Source organism: Clupea harengus, chromosome 16 (genome assembly GCF_900700415.2).
Source record: "Clupea harengus chromosome 16, Ch_v2.0.2, whole genome shotgun sequence".
NCBI lineage: Eukaryota > Metazoa > Chordata > Actinopteri > Clupeiformes > Clupeidae > Clupea > Clupea harengus.
This window is the reverse complement of record NC_045167.1, coordinates 11,038,372-11,050,871: the sequence shown is the minus strand read 5'-3', so window position 1 is coordinate 11,050,871 and position 12,500 is coordinate 11,038,372. Positions and strand designations below refer to the sequence as shown.

Sequence of the window (12,500 nt, the reverse complement as noted above, 5' to 3'; positions counted from 1 at the left end):
GTGCTGCCAAATAGGATGACAATGTATCAAAGCGGCTGCTCGCAGGCATCAGCGCGAAGCCTAACAAGCACTTTATTACCGGTAGCTGTTACTGGCATTAGTCAAAACCAAGAGAGATAAAATAGAATAAGGAATGGAACGCTGGAAGAGGGCCCAGGGCTGCATGTTCCTCGCCCGGCTTTTGATAACCGCACGCCTCCGCTTTGATATGATAACAAATATAAATTGTTTAAAAACATCAAATGCGGCGGAAGGCCTCAGACTTGCTCGCTCGCTCGCTCGCTAGCACAGTCTGCAGTGGCGACAATCTGCCGAATGAAGGGGGTGTGAAGAAGGGGCAGACAGAGAGACAGAGAGCGAGAGAGAGAGAGAGAGAGAGAGACAGAGAGCGAGAGAGAGAGAGAGAGAGAGAGAGAGAGGGTTGACTGACATACTTGAGAGGGGGCACAGGCAGTTCATGGCGGTAGCTGATTGGACTGGGTGTGGAGGCAAACATGGCAGCACTAACCCTGCTCTCTATCTCACCATGCTAACTGTCCTCTTTTGTCACTCCCCGCTGTGTGTGTGCCCGTATGTGGTCATGTCAGCATGTACCTGTGTGTATGTGATTAAGTGTGTGTGTGTGTGTGTGTGTGTGTGTGTGTGTGTGTGTGTGTGTGTGTGTGTGTGTGTGTGTGTGTGTGTGTGTGTGTGTGTGTGTGTGTGTGTGTGTGTCTGTGTGTGTGTGTGTGTCTGTGTCTGTGTGTGTGTGTGTGTGTGTGTGTGTGTGTGTGTGTGTGCGTGCGCGCACTGTACTGCTGGTATCCTCTACTGTTCTCATTCCTTGCGGGGTTAAGAAGAGATTGGACTTCACGTACAGAAAGTGTGTGATTGTGTGTGTTTCTCAAGTGTGTTTGTATGAGTTTGACTCGGGCACACTAGCATTAGAGAAGCATACCTGGAGAGGATGAGAGGATGACTGTACCCTCCCCAGGTGAAGAGAGAGAGAGGGAGAGATGGAGAGAGAGAGGAAAAGGAGAGGAGAGGAGGGGGGGGGGGGGGGGGGGGATCTCATCCAAATCATTTTTCACCCCATAGGCAGTGAAATGCAAATGAGAGATCAAAGGTGTTTTGGTTGGGAGAGGAGGGAGATTGGGGCGAGTATCAGAAGATTTCATGCAGAAGGAGGATTACGCAGACTGGGGGAGAAGGAGAGATGGCCAGCACCCCTCGCACTGACCATACAGAGAGAGGGAGAGAGAGAAAGAGAGTAAAATAGTGTGCGTGTGTGTGTGTGTAATAGTTAGGCTGCTTCTTCTACAGCTCAGCACACACAGAAGGTCTACACAGGTAGAAATAGTATGTGTGGGTGTGTGAGTGTGTATGTGTGTGTGTGTGTGTGCGTGTGTGTGTGAGTGAGTGTGAGTGTGTGTGTGTGTGTGTGTGTGTGTGCGTGTGTGTGTGTGTGTGTGTGTGTGTGTGAGTGAGTGTGAGTGTGTGTGTGTGTGTGTGTGTGAAATAGGTAGGCTTCTTCTACAGCTCAGCACACACAGAAGGTCTACACAGGTAGAGCTTTCCATAAGAATGTGCCAAATTCCTTTTTCAACTGCGAGGCCTAGAGATGTTTGAAGTGCTGACATTCTTTACACCATGCACCCTCTATAACACACACACACACACACACACACACCTTCAGGCGCGCATACACACACACACACACCTTCAGGAGCGCATACACACGCACACACAAACACACCTTCAGGCGCGCATACACACACACACACACCTTCAGGAGCGCATACACACACACACACACACACACACACACACACCTTCAGGCGCGCATACACACATACACACACAAAAACACCTTCAGGCACACACACACACCTTCAGGCACACACACACACACACAGACATCCATCCATCCATCCATATGTGTATTTTACAGTGTGTGCAGACACAATTACTCACGTAACCTTTTCAAACAAAAACTAAATGTTTTAGTTTCCTTGTGAGCAATATAATTCAGTTTGTGTGCGGGGGCGTGAATACATGTGTGCTTTAATTAGGCAACATTGCTTTTCAGATTGACAGGAAAATAAGATATTCTTGACAACTAAAGTGAGAGAAACAACACTAATTGATTTCTACTTAGTATTGGACTAATGACAAGAAATCTTGCTAATAAGCCTATATGGTTTGCATGTTATTAAGTTATAACGGCGTAAATGATTTAAGCTACACTTTTTTTCTTGTTATTGTCTAATCGTTTCGTCTGGTCTTGTTCCCACTGTCCTCTTTGACAACTCAAACTTTTATTTCACACAAAAGACAAAAAAATTAACATTAAACTTCTGAGGCAGAACATTTGCGAGACGGAGGCACCGTGAGAACGAGAGCAGGAACCTTTCGGGGAATAAACTCTGCGTCTGCGACTATGACAGCCAGCCAAGAATATGACCTCTTTAAACAAACACTCTAACGCTGCAATACAAATCATGAAGGTTACTTCAAACTAGAGAGATTTGTGTCTTCAGTGTTCAGATCGACTTAAGCGTGCACGTACACAGGCAAAAAAAAAAAGGCAGCTCTCGAAAAAAAGAGAGGAGATTTCTTAATTGAAAGATTTATGCGTGGATAATTTAATAAGATATACTTTTTAAAATCGTATTAGGAGACATGCCACAAGCATAACCAAACTTAGGCATGCATCAGAAAGGAAAGTCAGTTAATTTGCCCAAATGACATTTGCTTTAATCTCTGTGGACGCGTGTGCCAGTGCAGCTTCTTTAAAAGAGCTCCAGTCAGTCAGACATGAATGTCATCGTGCCACGGAGCAGCACGTGCCTTACCAAGAGGAGGGGAGGGGAGGGGAGGGGAGGGGAGGGGAGGAGGGGGTTGTGGGATAGTGGAGGACCTGAATGCGTGTTGGCCTGCTATAGATGACATGAGAGGATGAGGAGAGAAAAAAAAAGAAGAGCGTTTCATGGTTGGTCAGCAGAACTATGTAATGGAGAGGGACATATCTACACACAACACACACACACGTGTGCGCAAACACACACTCTCACTAATACACAGGCAAAAAACTAACAATCACGCACATACACAAAAACACACAGTGCACACACACTCTCTCTCTCTCTCTCTCACACACACACACACACGACACACACCTCTCTCCCGCTGACACTAAGAGTCCCAGGGACAGGAGAGCATTTGGTGTTTAATGTAAATCCTTAATCCATCCTTGTCTCTTCCTTTATCTTGTCCTTCCCACCCATCCCCGGCCCCTCTCTCCACTCTCACCCGACCCCCCCGACCGTGCTCTCGGCGTGTGTGTGTGTGCACCTTCTCCCTCCCTCATTATTGCCAATCATTTGAATTTCAGCGCTCAATGTCACCTGCTTTGTAATCAGATTACTTCATGCAGGAATTAGTATGTATATTTAATGTTGCCCATCCCTTTTTTCTCTCCCTCCCTCTCTCTCTTACTCACAGCTTTCTTCTCAGCCACTCTCTTCTTCTAAATCTTGATGAATTGGGAGGGGGGGGGAGTAAAGAAGTGTGTGTGTGTGTGTGTGGGGTGGGTGGTGGTGGTTGTGATACAGTTGTGGGGGGGTAGGCTGCTTGCATGTCTGCCGGATACGCCAGGACCGTACTAATAACTGACAGCTGATATATGCATCTGTATTCTTTTATTTATAAAAAAATAGCAGGCAGGAGTGATTTCTGATATGAATAATAGAAGTGGATCCACTTTGATTAGGCCGTGGCAGCGAGGCGCGCATATTCAGCATTACAATTAAATCTTCTGATGTGAAATAGGGATGACACACTAATGAAGCGAGCCAGCGAGCCTGAACCGAGACTGTCCAACATCATTATGGGATATCTTAGATGAAGAGTAATTATACTAGGAACACTGAAATGTCATTAAAAAATCCGCAGTAAGTGATTTAACCCACTATTCGGCACTAATGCCGGATTCCTTTTCCCCGATATATCATTTATTTTTCTCTTTTACATTTCTTTTTTCTCTCTTTTCCTTTCGTTTCTCTGTGTTCTGATTTCTCCTACTTCTGGAGGCCGAGGCCGACGAGAAAGTTCCTCCTCAGAAGTTCCTCGGCAGCCGACCGGGAGAAGAAACGGCAACGTTAAATAAGCCAGGATTTAAGCGCTGGAGATACAATCGAGTGTCCTAATTTAATTTGGGGCATCAGAACTCGATGCTGGTGGTATGTAATTGAAACTGTTCTTTAATAAATTCAGATGAATTGGCAATTAGGTCTTGATCTGATTCCCATGGATTGGATTGAAATTGATAATGGAAGCACTTGAGCCATATCACTCCCCCACGCGCGCTCAGATGATGAGCTGAGATTCTGAAATATGCGTGTGTGTGTGTGTGTGAGAGTGTATGTTAAAGAAGAGAGAGATGGAAGTGTGTTTGATGAGGCTGACCCCTGCACATACTGATAGAAGGGTGGTCATGAGAGTGTGGGTAGAGGATTTCTGAGAGACGGGCAAAACCAGTGGCCTTCAGAGCATCAGCTGCACTTATGACAAGAGGTGAGTGTGTGTGCAAATGTCTGTGAGAGTGTGTGTGTGTGTGTGTGTGCGCGGGTGTTACAATGACAAAAAGTACAAAATATTAAATCGCAAAGTTGTTTTTGTGTGCAACGTGAAATAATCCAATTTTAAAACTCTCCTTAAATTCTCACCAGATCTATGTATTCTTTTTTTTTTTACATCCAGCTAGACATGCACCTGCCACCTGCCGCCATTCCCAGACAAACACAAACAAATAAGTAGCACGGCCAAAGAGACAAATCAGTAGGCTGATGATAAAAAACCCTATTTCCATAAACGTATCGTGTGAAGGTTGTCTTTAAAATGGTGGAGAGAGAGAGAGAGAGAGAGGGAGAGAGGGAGAGAGGGAATAGAGAGAGGAGCATGTTCTTCTTCAGTAGACACAGCCCCAATGTGACTGGGAGCAGTGGAGCGGACAGGAGGAGCACTAAGAGCGAGGGAAGGAGTGAGCGACACCCTGCCTGACTGCGAGACCAAACCAAAACCTAACCAGCCCGCCTGCCCGGCTGACCGACCGACCGACCAACCGACCCAAACGTGCCTCGGAGCCATGCAATTATTTTTCGCAACGCGTCCAATATCAGCCGAAGAGAGAGCCCCCATGCAAATTATTTAAGACGTGCTTTTCAGGAGCCGCAATTATAATAATGATCGTCTCAATTAGCCCGCACCCGATGCTGCGGCCTGTTTAGCAGGCAATTTCAGCGCCCTGGGGCAGGAAGACAGGGTGGAGTGAACGCACCATCCATCAGGACAGAGAGGAGGTGGAGGGGGGTGGCGCTGGGGGTGAGAGAGATGGAGGGCACGTTTGGGGAAGGATATATATGTGTGCGCTTGTGATCGATACACGTGTCTAGTGTCTTCAGTCCTGGCGAATGATGAGCAGGGTTTGAAACTGGAGAGATTTTTGTCGTTAAATTTATTGTAATAATAATAATAATAATAATAATAATAATGGGTTCAATGGCGTATAGCAATAGCATTAGCATTGCTCACCCCCTTGTCATACTGATGTTGATGTGATGCAAATTTGATCAGTTATTCCAAATATTTCAGGCCTTAAAATATATAATTCTAAACATAAATTTGATTCCCCAATGTCTTGCCCTATTTGCTTGTGCTTGTGTTGATACTAAGCTTATAAATATAAATATATAAATATATAACCATTTCCAATGTCTTTCTCATAAAATGTCCTATATCTTCCGTTTTTTTCCTTCTTGATTGTGACACATTTTAATCTAATGCTATTTCCTTCCTTCACTTATCCCCCCGTACACCGAGGACCCTTCCTGAAGAGTAGAGATGACCTATTTCACCACTCCCCACCCCACCCCAACCCACCCCCCCGTTCCACACACTCATCTCCCTGTTATATAAAGTGCCTCCTTTTTCTTTGCGACTTCATGAGGAAAAAGGTTTTCCTCCGCTACCCCTTTCTCTTATTCATCGCACTGTAAATAACTCCACTTTATGAAAAGCAGCTAGTGTGTGACTCACTCACGGCCGGCTCCAACCACAACACATTATTATTTCATGGCCTTTGAAAGAGGGGCCTGTATCCACGCGCGAGGCTTTCATGTCGAATCCCGCTTCTGATGCTGTGTAGTACACAAGCAGTCCTTGTTGCATTCTCGTGGTGTCTCTGTGTGTGTGTGTGTGTGTGAGAGAGAGAGTATGAGCTCCCTCTCTAGAATTCCCAAACACTTCAGAGAGCATAAATAGCAGTGGCATGCGGGCCCAGTACGCCCAGAGAGCCAGCGCTCCGGAATGCCAGAGCAGAGGAGAGCAGTGGAGGCGCAACTACACCAATGACAGCCAGAGAGAGAGAGAGATGGAGAGAGAGAGAGAGAGAGAAATGAAGAGAGAGAGAGGGAGAGAGAGAGAGATGGAGAGAGAGAGAATGAGAGAGAGAATAAGAGAGAGAATGGGAGAGGGACAGAATGATAGAGTTAGAGTCAACACCACAGGGACAGGAAGCCAATTGCTCTTGTTTTGGGCCAATGCATACTCTGTTAGACTGAAATGATTGTGGGGGCTCTGCTGGGGCGGGGGGGGGGGGGGGGCAGCAGGGGTGTGAAGCAGTGGTCCTCGCCCGCATCTCACCACAGAGTCACCAGCAGCAGTGAGCAAAACGGCGTACTACATCGCCAAATGGGGACCTGGCAGTGAAAGCAACAGCATGCAGGTCATTTTCACTTCTCTTTGAGATGCAGCACGTGTTTCATAGGGAAAACTCATTTTTGTAAAAGTTCATTTTGATGGTATGCAGTTCTGTGAAGGACAGATAAACACACCTGTTTCCACCAGCTGCCCAGGATATTCACTTGGTAGTTATGTGATCCGGGCTTAAAATGTAAGACCCTCCCAAAAATATAAGACCAGCTTATACATTACATTGTCGTATAGATCACCAAAATACATCAATTAGTAAGCTATCTAGCTTTTATTAGTGCGAACTGTGTTGATGTTTGCGTTTGCAAGGCAGGTCTGATAGCATTTTGCTAGTTAGCTCGGTGGTTTTGGACAAAACTCCTCGCCGCTGCTGTAAGTCTGTTAGTCTGGGGAGTCTGTTAAGAGTGACACGGACTCAGATGAGTGTCCATTAGATCAGCTCACCATTTTGACACGAGGAGAGGATCCCTTTCAGGCTGCTCGCACAACTTAGCCGAAAAAAAGCAGAGACAAATGAAGTGGAGTCAATTAAGGGAGCAGGGAAAACCCTGTGATTAGCGGGGGGATTAGAGTGAAGTTGCTCTTAAGCTGCGGCTCATGCAGAAGACAACAAATGACACAGACACAGTGACTCGCACACATACACACACATGCACTCATACACATTCACACCAACACACACATGTACTCTCACATACACACACACATACCCACACATGCACACACATAAGCACTCATAGTCAGACACACGTATGCACATATACACACACACAAACAGACTGAATGTGAAAACCCAACCATTACCGGTGAAGATGAGAAGGACCTTTCTGTCTACAAGCCTATGGTGTGAGTGGTATGCATTATTTCCTTTGCATAAACTCCTCACATTCTCTAACTAGACACTGTGCCACATACAGTATGTATGACACAATTTACCATGTGGCCTGCTTTGGAGAGCGGCTACAAAGGGGAGAGAGGAGGTGGAGGATGAGGAAGAGGAGGAGAGTCTACCACTGTCCCAGTGAGGGAACATCACAGGAAACCAGCAAACAACCGTTTCATCTTCAACTGTCTGCTGGGCCAGGAGCCGCTTCACATCAAAGACAGCCTGACCCCATACGAGCCCAACCTATTACACACACACACACACACACACACACACACACACACACACACACACACACACACACACACACACACACACACACACACACACACACACACACACACACACACACACACACACACACACACACACACACACACACACACACACACAGAGATCAACATACAGACATATGCACACTCTCACACCAATGAGTAGTGTACAGACACATGCATTAGATATGTATAAACCCACCCGTGGACACAACAAGTACACGTGCGCCCACACACACACACACACACACACACACACACCACCGGTCCCAGTTATCTAAACAACACATGAAGTGTTGGAAGGCTGCAACAAAGGCTTGTAACACGGCCATTAAACTTTCATTATTTTTCTTCCCTCTTATTCTCCATCTCTCTCCCTTTTCGCTCACAGCAGCTGTTCTGTCCCGCACAGGACATGAAAGTGTAATGGCAGCGCCACTGATATCCATGGTGCCAGCTATGGTGTGGGTGAAGGATGGATGGGTGGGTGGATAGATGCAAGAAAAGTGCAGCACTCCCCGGTGTTCGAGGCAGACAGTTGCTTTTTCAAATTTCCTAAGTTTTGGTCCTTTATTTTCTTCAGCAGTGAAAAAAAGCCATGGATACAGAAAATAATAACAGCTTCTTTACGACTCTCAATCATGACCTCTACTCTCCTATCTTAAACATATGGACACAGTACACGGCAATGAAAAGTATCAAAAATGAGTTACCCTCAATCAAAAAAAAAAAAAAAAATGAAAACAAGAGAAAGAAAACAAAAAAATTATAAAGACCGATTAAAAAAAGTTATTCACCAATTACATAAACATGTTTTTTTTTTTTTTTTGCTACAGTTCCAATTTACCGTATACACAGGGGATCATTTTCCCGATTATTAGAGATTTGCAAGAGTAGAAAGGATACGCGACTCAACGGCCAGACATGATGCTTCATAACGTATTCACAGAGGTACAGGCAATAAATACACACATTAGATTAAAGCCTTACAGCTACGCAAAGCAGATGCAGAAAGAAAGCAGGGTTGCTAGTCTTAGCAAGCAATGAGAGAGAGAACAGTAAAAATTTTCATGAAACTCTGAAAAGAAACATTGATTTCTTTTTTTTTCTCAGCTTAGAAAAAATGTCTGGTAAATTTGTATGGGTCCACCAACAATGTTTTTTATACATAATATGCACAATTATCAAAATACAGACGAAATCATCCCAGAAGAATCCCAGACAATCCTAAAATCTAGTGAGGGAGCAGACTGCATTTCTGGAGGTCTTCCTGGTATTGTGTGCAAGCAACTATTTTAGACTTGTTTTCTTTTTTTTGTCTTTTTAATATTTTTTTTTTCATTTTTACAAAACCCATGCAAAATCTACAGATTATATGCATTCTGTGGTTGAGTTATTTTGTCCTTCCCAAAGCAATACAGCTGAGGTATGCATTCATATGCATGGTACGCTAACAGTAGGCCACCATCCCAATGCTTCACATTTAGATGCATTTTTATTCATTCTTATTTCCAGTCCACCAAATGAGTTTAGACATGCATTTTTTTAAACACAATACCCCTCACAGGTAGAGTTATTTTTTTTACATAACCATTCTACAAATGTTCGAGGACAACCTTTCACAAAGCAAATCTGCCATGTCTGACACAGGGAATGTAAACCGCCTGACGGCCGTGTCCATGGAGACCAGCTCAGAAGAGCAGAGAGAGCGAAGAAAGAGAGCTCTTGTGGCGTTCGGGTTAGTCGTGCAATCTGACGTAATTGTTGGGAAAGAAAAAAAAAAAACGTTGTGCAGAGGTAGAACCTTTTTCTTTAGAAAGCCTTTTTTTTGGGTAAGTGGGAGAAAGCCTTCCTTTTTTATTTGAAAGACACGGCGTCCGTATATTTGGTGTGATAAGATTATTATGAACGTCATCTTCAAGTCAATTCGCTGACTCCAGCAAAGCAGGAGGAGTACACTTTGTTCCTGGGCCCAGCTCCGTCTTTGAGTGGAACTGGTGCGTGTGTATGAGTGTGTGTTAATGCATGTGTCCTTTTGTGTGTAAGTGCGTATGTGTCTGCATGTTTGTATGTGTGTGTGTGTAAGTCCGTATGTGTCTGCATGTTTGTGTGTGTGTGTGTGTGTTTGCATGTTTGTTTGTGTGTGTGTGTGTGTGTGTGTGTGTGTGTGTGCGCACTAATCTCTAGCATCCAACCTCTTGTGGCACCACACTTGAAATCAAAACGTAAAACGGTATTTCCCCATACATTTTAAGTAGACATACATCAATATTGTAAATACAATACAAAGCATTTTAGGTTGTAGACACCCTTCTGCATTGGTAGTTGGCCATGAATGAGGACCAGGAAAGCCAGCAGACAAAAAAGAGAAAAAATGAAGAAAGAAAAAAAAAAAAAAAAAGAAGAAAAACACGGAATACAAAGTAAATAAACTAGCGAATAATAAAAAAACACAGTGGAAATATCAAACTGGACTGCGTGCAAGATTTCGATCTGGTGCACAGTTGAAGCAGTTCTATCGCGTATACGTAGAGGCAGAATTTGTGTTACTTTGGTTTGACTGAAGAAATGTGAGTGTTAAAGCGACGTGCACTTTTCTAGATGACATTCGCTACAGAGGAACCACACCGCGACCACAGCTACACATCAACCTGTTCCTTTATCTCAAACATGACATGAGGCCTCACAGCTGACAGTGTGTCTCTGGTCGACAGGCTGGTTTCGTACAGAGAGAGCTTATGTCTCACGCTATGAAGCAAAAATCACCTAGAAAAGGTTTGTTTCTTCTTCCTCTGGATCCTTCGCTATGATGGCTATTATTATTTGCTTTTACACAATGACCGAGCCACATCGTCTTACCACAACTTGAGAAATTAGTTTTTTGGCTTATCTAGATATCATAAAATGTTTGGTTACAATGTTTTTTTTTTCAGTTTCAGTTTTGCGATCGGCCAGCTCTATGCTGGCAGACTGGCGATATAAAGACGTGACGATTCATTGACAGTCCCACAGAACAGTACACATTCACTAGAAAAACCAATAACACAATGGCAACACAAGTGATCAAAGAAAGAATAGAAGTTATAAAAAAAATTAAAAATTAAAAAGCAATACAGAAAAATAAAATATCTCCACAGCAACAACATCAACAACACTGACATGTTTTTTTCTGTACTTCCACTGATACACAAATATTAGTTTTGGTCATGGTCCACTTATAGCTGCTCGTTAATGGTTCCCAGTATCTACCTTCGGCTAAACGACAACAGTTCCCCTCCCACAATACACACAATGTACCCCCTCCCTAAAGTGGACCCTCTACGACTCCTCATCAAATTATACATTTAAAATCGACTCCTTTGTCCGAAAATCTTTGTACAGGGTATTAGAGACAATCCCAGAGGTTCATCGAAGGTAGTTAGCAGACAAACAACAAAAAAAAAGCTTCTCTTTGTATTAGGTTAAAGTTACAGAAGGGCTACCAGGCTGACTGGCAGACTTCTGTCTAATCTATTGGCCATTGATAGTGTAGGCTTTGGTTTGCAGCTGTTGCCCGTGACTGTTTGCAGGTAGACAAAGCTTTTCCAAAGAGGAGGTAAAAGACAACGGTAGAAGTATACGCAGAAATGCATCTCTAAGCCATTTTTTTTTCTTGGTTTCGTTTTCGTTTTTTTTTTTTTTTCTTGTTCTAGTAGCGTGGTACTCACAAACAGTTACATCTCAATGTATCACACGTCACGTCCCAGCACAAAGATAGAGACCTACTTTTTTTTCTTTCTTTTCTTTTTTTTGGACAGCTGCAACAGTCGTGAAACCGTGTGGTTCTCTCTTTGAGAATTCAGAGATGGGAATTTACAGTTGGCGCTTCTTTTGTAATAATAAAAAAAAAGAAAACAAAAATCAAAATCAAAATCAAAAGGCATGGTTAAGGAAAACGATTGAAACAAACAAAAAAAACACTGTTTTTAAAACTTTCTGAAGCAACGTACAGGCAGTGACATTAATATCTGATACTACTCCTGTGCAAATGAGAACAGAACAATTTGAATTGAACCAGCAATTGTCTCTAACATCAACAACTACTGCAGGTGGGATATTCACAAACATAAAATGTCTTCTTTTTTGGCAGTACATGAGGCCATTATTTTTATACAAGTCAGGCGCGGTCGTTCGGAATCCTTTTTTTAAAACGTCCGCTCCGCTTGTGCGCCTGCGTTTGTTTGTTCGTCTCTCCAGCCTGATGTTGTCCAAGCTGCTTGCTCGAGAGACAGAAACAAAAGTCTTTTTCTTTGTAGTGTGTGTTTGTTTTTTGTTTGTTTTGTTTTGTCTGCTTTCGTAGAGTTTGTTTCTCTTCCTTCCCCACTGCCACCCCCCCCCCCCCCCCCAAAAAAAAACAACCAAAAAAAAAAAAACAACCAGGCATCTCATGCTGGTTCTACTGACTCCCAAAGGCTTCAGCAAAGAGTTTCTTTGGGCCGTTTTTGTTATCCCCGAACACATGCTCAATAAATAGTCAGACCTCCAATCTCCTTGGTTACCGAGTGGTTTGAGATGAGGAAAGGGGTTAGTCTATGGGCGTGGCCTTGTGGCTA

General features: G+C 43.8%; 1 protein-coding gene across 1 annotated transcript in view; it reads right to left on the bottom strand.

Annotated features, from left to right (window-relative positions):
- Positions 1-8,450: 8,450 nt before the first annotated feature.
- foxp2 (forkhead box P2) overlaps positions 8,451-12,500 on the bottom strand; it is a 135,305-nt gene continuing 131,255 nt past the window's right edge. Inside the window, exon 19 of the mRNA XM_031582682.2 lies at positions 8,451-12,500. This exon is cut by the window's right edge and continues 206 nt beyond it. The gene's annotated coding sequence lies outside the window, so the exon portion shown is untranslated.